Source organism: Platichthys flesus, chromosome 11 (assembly GCF_949316205.1).
Source record: "Platichthys flesus chromosome 11, fPlaFle2.1, whole genome shotgun sequence".
NCBI classification, from domain to species: Eukaryota; Metazoa; Chordata; class Actinopteri; order Pleuronectiformes; family Pleuronectidae; genus Platichthys; species Platichthys flesus.
Window position 1 is genome coordinate 20,767,516 of NC_084955.1, and position 8,147 is coordinate 20,775,662.

The following is an 8,147-nucleotide window of genomic DNA, read 5'->3' on the forward strand; positions in this document are numbered from 1 at the left end:
GGAGAACCAGCAGCCTCACCTCATTAAAACTTGGAGCCGCGACAACAAAAACAACATGACTAAGCAGCGGGTGAGTGGGGCGGGGCACTTTCAAAAAACAGAGAGGCAAAAAAAACAGGGGGAGGGGTTCCCGCGCCTCCTACAGGGGTTGCAGTAATGGTCCGGGCCAGTGGCCGCTCCTCTCCTCTCCTCCGGGCTGCATCGCCCCACGCGAATGCCCTTGTGAAGGAGCTGGAAGACAGGAAGAGAAACGGAGGAGCGCCGGAGAGGGGAGAGGGAGGCTGCGGGGTCAAAGGAGCAACCCCGTCCTGCTGACTAGCAACCAATCAGGGGCTGTCCTGTGCTGTCTTGGAGGTAGCAGAGGGGGAGCAGAGGAGGAGGTGGAGGGGCGGAGGAGGTAGGCAAGGAAAGAGGGAGGGTGGGTGGAACGGCAAGGCGGATCCCCAGGGTCAATTATCCCCGGGAAGGAGGTACTGTAGCCAACACTCTGCATCTCATTTGCAAGGCAGCAGCAAAGGTGCACCTGAGCACGGCTGGTGAGCGTCTTGCCGTAGCACCGAGGCAATTAATGTCTCCTCTCAGTGACATGTGCTTCTCAGTGTGACAGTGGCCGGGCAGCTGTGGGCCGGGCCAACTGGCTAAAAGAGGAGGCCTTAGCACCGCTGCTCGTCTTCCCACAGAGACTCATTTCAGGTAGAGCGCCTCGCCTCGGTTTCGCCGACAGTCTGAGTTGGAGGGCTTTGGGTTCAAGCCTAAAAACACACACACGCACGCACCAATGGACACACACACACACACACACACACACACACACACACTGAGATGCCGACAAATGCCTGCATACAAAAATATGCAAGTCTCAGATGACACCTGAGCAACTCTCAGTCTCGTTTTTAATATTCAATGTGATTTTCACTCATTGCTTTCAAATTTAATTGATTCACAAACAATCCTGGATTTAAAAATAGAGATTAAATAAGGAGAAGCATTTTTTACTTTACTGCCTGCACTCCTGTTACTGTTAACATTTACACAAAATTTGTAAAATCACATTAGCACCTTGATAACTTCCAGATATAGGATCAGTCACGTTCCTCACAATATTGCTTTGCTAGATTGTTTTTGTGGCAAACTGCTGTGTTTCCTATAATTCCATATTCTTATTCTATGAATAAGTGGACGTTTTGTCCTGATGGTTGAAGTAAAGGTCAGGGGTCAAGAGAAACACTAGAAATCCTCCTCTGTGGACTATGAGGATTTGACGGACAGGAATCATCTAGAATAGAAAATATATTTTGTCTTCAAGTCTGACACACTTTGGCTTGTGTGTGTGTGTGTGTGTGTGTGGTTAAAAGCTGGGGTTGATATTAGAAGGAAAAGAATGCGGAGAAGAGAAGCTGTAAAATAATAACACAGAATTGGCACAAAAATCCATGCTGGTGTCGGAGAACAAGCCCTCAGGCTCTTTCTCCCTTTATACCCACATCTGTAAATTAAAGACAAGAGCCTGAGAACAGTCATGTGGGAAAACAACGTGTCATTTTAACAGCTATTTCTGTGAGTCGTCTTTGGATGAACATGCCCTGGAGAAGTGTGTATGTGTTATGTTTTAATACATGTTAGCGAAACCAACTTTTTTGAAATGTACTTCTGGTTAACACGTGTTTTAAAGTGAAGAATGAATTTGTTAAAGATAAATAAATAAACGATGAGATGATGAGCCTATTGTCTTTGTTGACACTTATTGATCGTGGCCCTGTTAGGAGTATTGGGACTGTATGGAAGACGAGGGAGCATGTGTTACTTACACACCAATGTCAGCAAGTGTGTTACCGTGTAATCAAGTCATGACCTTGTGTGTGACCTTATAGCCGCAGGGCATCGCGGCTAGCAAGGCTAACATGAGGCTAATGAGTGCCATTCATTGCATTTGGGTGCAAGCGCACTCAAACACACACACACACACACACACACACACACACACATAACGCACACACACACACAGACACATATTCAACAGATCCATCCTTCCGATCACTGCTCCCTATGGCCCCGGAGCTCACAATGCAGCCCAGTGTCCCCCTCAGTGGGCAGTCTGTGCTCTCCTCCCTGACCATCCCCGCTCATCCGAGACAGAAATAGACATCGCTTTGCTTCCCTGCTCATTCTCCTAGTCAACTTGTGGTTGACACACACTGGATGAATGACTACTTCCTCCTGCTCGCCTCAGTCGACTACTGAGGTGCAGTTCCGACTTGTCGAGCTTGCCACCGCGAGAGGAAAAGAACAAGGGAAGTTGGATCTGGCTCTGGTTTTCCTCCATACAGAGGAGGGGGGCGAAGAGAGAGGGAGAGAGAGTGTGCTAGTTTCTGCAGACACATCATGCATTCACACAAACACACACACATATGCACAACGCACAGCTAGCTGGCTTATGACAGGGGCAGAATTATTATGGCGAGGTGAATATTAGCCCCGTGGGACGTCATTTACCTCCAGCATATTCACTGAGTTTCTCTGTGTTTTACTGCTCCTCATAATCCAAGGCAACAAAACACATACACACGCACACGCTCGCACTCATATCACCATATCACACACTATTTTTATGTCCATGAGAGTTGTCAGGGTTATTATTGAGATCATTAAGGGATGTGGATGGTATTCAGAAGCCCCCACCACCTCCTCCAATCCCACCGCCCCTCTTTGTTGCAGTTATGAATCTTGAAGACCTCTTATGAAAGGTTACCCAAGCTGTCCTGTTCCAGCTTCTACTTATCAGTAAAGCGTAGTCAACGCACACACACAAACACACACACACACACACACACACACACACACTCACATCCGCAGAGGCAGGTTTGTATTTTGCAACTTGTGTTATTGTAATTTTCCTCTTGGTATTTAGACGGTAAAGGTCACTGATGGACTTCTTTTGTTGTGCTGTTTGAGGTCTCTCTTGCCCATTGTGTTAACAAGTCATTAAAAATTGAGGGAAGTGAGGCCGGCCAGGAGACATTGCATATGTTTGGAAGCATTATTATTATTAAATAATCATGTTTGTCCCCTAAATTGAGAGTGACTCATGCCACAATATCAGTAATTAGATAAATTATTGATGGGCTAGCGGGCGGGTGAGAGGACGGTCTGTGGTGGAAATGGAATTGCCAAACCCAATTACTGTCTATTTCTCAGAGTGGCCCCATTAGGATTGTCACTTAGACCAACCCAATGGCGGCACTAATAAAACCAAAACTAGCACTTAAACAGCTTAATTAACAGTAAGATGATTAATATTTTAATTACCGCGGATTAAATACAACTGGTGCCAAAAGGGAAGCTTTACAATAACAGGCGGACGTCCCTTTGGCTCAGTTATGCTTTAAGATGTCGAACATGTCAGGTTTCACAACATGTTCTCCGACACCGACTCAAATCAGAGCTGCGTTCCACTTCTCTTACTGTTCATCTCTACTGTTTCCCCTGTCCTTTCAATTATAACTTTCCCATACGAGATAACAGAATTGTTTCCTTTAAATTATTCCCACTTATTTCATTCTGATGCAAACTATGCTACTGCCAAATTATGAAGAAACTAGAATGAGAGCACATAGCTTGTTTGGTTTCAAAAGGTTTCATGGTGACCTGTGCAGTAGTTGTTGAGTAATCTCCTTTGCAGATTTAATAATCCTACACCGTTAAGAGATAGCTTTGTTATTAGTACATGTTTTCCTGTGTTCTTTTATGGGACAAATTGTATGTTATTTGAACAAGTCACATTCAACTTATATGTTACCTTTTGCAAAGAAAAGACTTGAGGAGCAGACCCCACCGAGCAAACAATACCCCTGGGTTTATCTCTACTACCAGTTCCATGAGGCACCTGCATGCACACACACACACACACACACACACACTCTTAAGTATGCCACAATAAAAAGCGACTATCCCTCTTCCGATAATACCCATCAACCCCCACTCTCAGGAGGGCATGGTGTCTTCCATCCCCAGCATGAATAAAACAAGTTGTTATTCTTTTCTAGATAAACACCCTCCAAGTGCCCGCAAACAAGAGGGGGAAACGACGCCGAGCTTTGGTTTTCCTCCAGCTCTTGCGATGGAGACGGGCTCCCCTGACACTCGCCGGGCTCTGCAAAGTGGTCCTGCACTGCACAACGTGTCTGCTTTGCCAGAGGCACAGGATGGAACTTCTAAGCACAAACAAAAACCTATTAAATACCTTGCGAGGCCTGTTCGGCATTTGAACAAAGCTTATTATTCATTCGCTTTGTCAATTCCTTATGTACATGGTGTTATTAATCAAATCCCCCGGTGAGATTCGAGCTGGTGTTTGCTCATTGGAATCTACAGAATGACTGTAAGTGAATCATTAGGAAGCATCACTTTGGCCCAGATTTGACAAAGAGGCTGGGAAGGTATACATTAGCCGAAAAGGTTAAGCATGGTGGAATGAGAGAGGAGATGTGGCGGACAAATTGAGAAATTAGCAACGTGCGGTCGGAAAAGTCTCGAAGGACCAGAAGCTGAGGCGAGACCTATTATGGCACATGGCACCCGGCCGCTGGGTGGGTAATTATCATCATGCGTTTAGCAAGGCGCCTTCATACAGGGCAACATATATGACTGGTGCTTTAACCACTTAGTTGGCCCATTTGGCTTGTGTGTGTGTGTGTGTGTGTGTGTGTGAGTGCTACTTTAACGGCAAGCAGCAATTTCTCCGTTGCAGGTTCTGGCCAATCAGCCGTAGTTGGCGGCTTGGACTGTGATTCAGGTGCGTGACCCGCACTGCGGTGCCGGGGGGGGGGGGCTGAGGTGGTGGTGCTGTGAACGGGTGAAGCCTGGTGTCCTTGGGGAAGGTGAGAGAATGACCCCATGAAGATCCAGCTGGGAGCCCGCTGAGCAGGGGGTCCAGATGTGTGTGCATGTGTGTTTGTGTAAGTGCGTTTACATGCGGGTGTGAGTCTGGTAGTGTCTCCGTGTGTGCCCACCGCCAGCTCGCCACGAAACAGCTGGCTCGCACCATCTGCTACTGCTCGACAGCAGCAGCCCCACAATGTGTGTGTACTGTACGAGTGTGTGTGTGTGTGTGTCTGTGTGTCTTGTCCACAATTAAACACATTGTACATGAATGTAATATCAATTACATATGATTTTAAGGGGCAAATAATGTACAGGGAAATATGCCTGGTACAAGGCTCTGATTCAAACGGGAGAAGAAAGACATTTCAGTCACTTATATTCAAATTTAAAAAAGAAAATTCAGAGGATTTATGTTTCTTTGAAAGCTACACTAAGACTATCCAGTGTATGTTAGCTGTTCCCTTTGGTTGTTAATCATTTGCTCCCAGCAAACCCGCTCTATTGAACAGACTCAGGGTAAAAAGAGAAGGATGGGGAGGTTGGGGGGTTAGTATGCTAAAATCCACCCAAAACAAGACACATGAGACATACGGTTCGAGAGTTAATTAGGGAGCCAATATTACAAGATAAATCAGAGATGGAGGGAAGGTTTGGAGGAGTGGGAGATGAGGGAGGAGGGCAGGAGGAGAGGGGAATGGAAGGAGGGGAAAGAGAGAGTGAGGAGCAGAGAGCGAGGGAGGGAGGGGTGTCGAATCGAGCAGGGCCTGGGGGCAGCCTACGGGGCAGAAAGGGGAATGATAGACTGGCTAACCAGCCGTTGATCAGGCCTGTGCATCTCTCCCCCCTTTTCATCAATAGTGAACAACCGAAGTGGCAAGAGAAAGTTTGTTAGCCGCTCGCTTATTTGGTTCAAAGTCGGCGTTTAACACCATCAAGTGACTCGGCTCTTAAACCAATCAATTATGCATTTTGATCTGCTGATGGCTGAAGCTGTATTTTTTAATGGCTCGGGACTCAAAGGCATTTTTTCCTCTGCGGAAACGGACGCCTTCTGTGGCACGCGTGCACAAACTCTGCCCGGCGAGTATCACGTTGCTCACAGAAGACAGTAATGAAAAATGATGTCCCCTTACCTCCCCAAATTTCAAGTCTAGCAGCAGTGGCGAAAGTGAGTAATCTGTAATCGGCGCGATGTGGAGGAGCGCGGCGCCGCTAATGCGACTAGACCCCGCTGTTCCACCGAGGAAGACTGCGCTGGAGGGGAGGAAGAAGAGGAGGAGGAGGAGGAGGAGGAGGAGGAGAGGCGGAGGGATGAGCGGGAGGAAGAGAACACACACACCGAGGCAGTCGGGGCATCGCTTGCTCCGAACACGGCAGAAGGTACGGGAAACAAGGCGCTCTGTGTGGGCCCCCATTATTTCTTTACTCCCCATTCTCTTTTCCTCCTCTCTCCTTTTGAAGACGGCAGGATCCCTCTCCTCCTCCCCGACATAAAAGTAAACAACGTTGCCTCGAGGCACAATTTTCCCGGCAACACAATAAAATGTGCAGTGAATTTATGATGGTCATCCATTAGCTCTTACCAAGGAAACATCACCCGTATCTGTCGTCCATCATTATAATAGAGGGTTAATGCACTGGATTTACATAAAAAAGTCATATTGTCTGCATGAATTATTTACACCCTCAGCTGTTTTTTCCAATTTCCCTCTTTTTTTTTTTTTCTTTCTCCGTCCTCTCGCTCGTAGTGAGGGTTTATTCTCTTTTTTTGGTCCAGATTCTCGTGGAGAAAAGCCGACTGTAAATTTCGCCGTGAGGTGGGCCTAACGTCCCTGTCCCAACATTGCTCTCCCTCCTTCCCTCCTTCCCCCCTTCCCCCCTTCCTCCCTCTTCTTTTGTCTCCGTCTATGAGGGACAGTGAGAGCTCGGGGGCATTGTGATGTGCTTGTTTACTGGCCCCTGGTTAAAATCGTATAAGTCAATCAATACATGGAGAATCCTTCACAGCCTCCCCACTTGTCGAGCTGCAAGTCCCCCCCCCCCGGTCATCAAAGTACATTTAACTATTTAGATTAACAAACCTACAATGTAAGAGCATTCCTTTAAAGGGTCCAGCTCTTCACACATCTATCGTTAAAGTTGTGCGATTGGCTGTCACACCACCACATGTTTCTTGCTAATTCTTCAGTCGCCTAATCCGGGGTAATGAATACACACACTGATCACGGTGTCCTACTGTAAGTGACTCATCCTGATATCACACCCCTGTAATGAAGACGTGTACAGTTCGCCTCTCAGACCCCGGGGAAAGTCTCCGTGATTGAGCAATTATGACAAGCTCAATTACTGTCATCATATTATCGTAGCTAATCCAAGTCCGCCACGCTGCGCCTTCCACTGCACTGATCCCAGCGCCCTCCTTCACTGTCACCGAGGTGAGAAAGGGCCGCCACTGACACCGCTTGTGCTCCCGTGAACACGCTCAAATGAGTATGTGGCAAATATGTCAATCTGCCTTGTGCCTTTCTCCCGCTCCGTCTTCCCTGCCGCACGTCTCCGGGATGGATGTCTTAATTTTTTTCTAATTCCGCCCTGACAGTGCCACGGGGCGCTCTTGCGTGCTGAGCTAAATTCGTGACACGCCTTGACAGTGTTTCGGGGGGGTTCTTGCGAGTTATCTCCTTTCCTGATACGGCTAACATGCTCCTAAGCGGTGATCACAGTGGCGGGCACAGCTGCAGCGCCGCTGCGGTGGGGGGGGGGGGCTGATGGGAAGCAAAGGAGGGTTCAGGAGAAGCAGTAGTTAAAGGAGGAACCTATACAAATCAGTGACCCCCGCAACCCTTCAGGTAATCCTCCAGCAGTGGGAGTGACACGGGTCAGTCAAACAGATGTAGATGAGGAGGTCAGCGTTGGAGGAGTCAAAGACAAAACTTGCCACGGAGCATGTGTTTGGTCGAGACAGTAGCGGTGATGCCAGAGGTGCGAGGGAAGGTGAATGGATCAATTGGAGCTGAGCCTCGGGTATAACCCATCCTGATCCATATAACATCCCTTTACAGCGCCTCCTCCTCCTCCTCCCCTCCACGCTGATAACATGGCGTGTTCTCCTTCCCTCTGTGCTCTTGTTTATTCCTCTCACTGGCGCACTCCTCCTCGGGGGCCTGATCCCTGCTTGCCTCCAGGCCCATTTCCCAGTCCTGTTAAGGAGGTGGGGATTAGAGGTCAGAAACATGGCCACCTCCTCGGCCCGCATCGATCGCTGT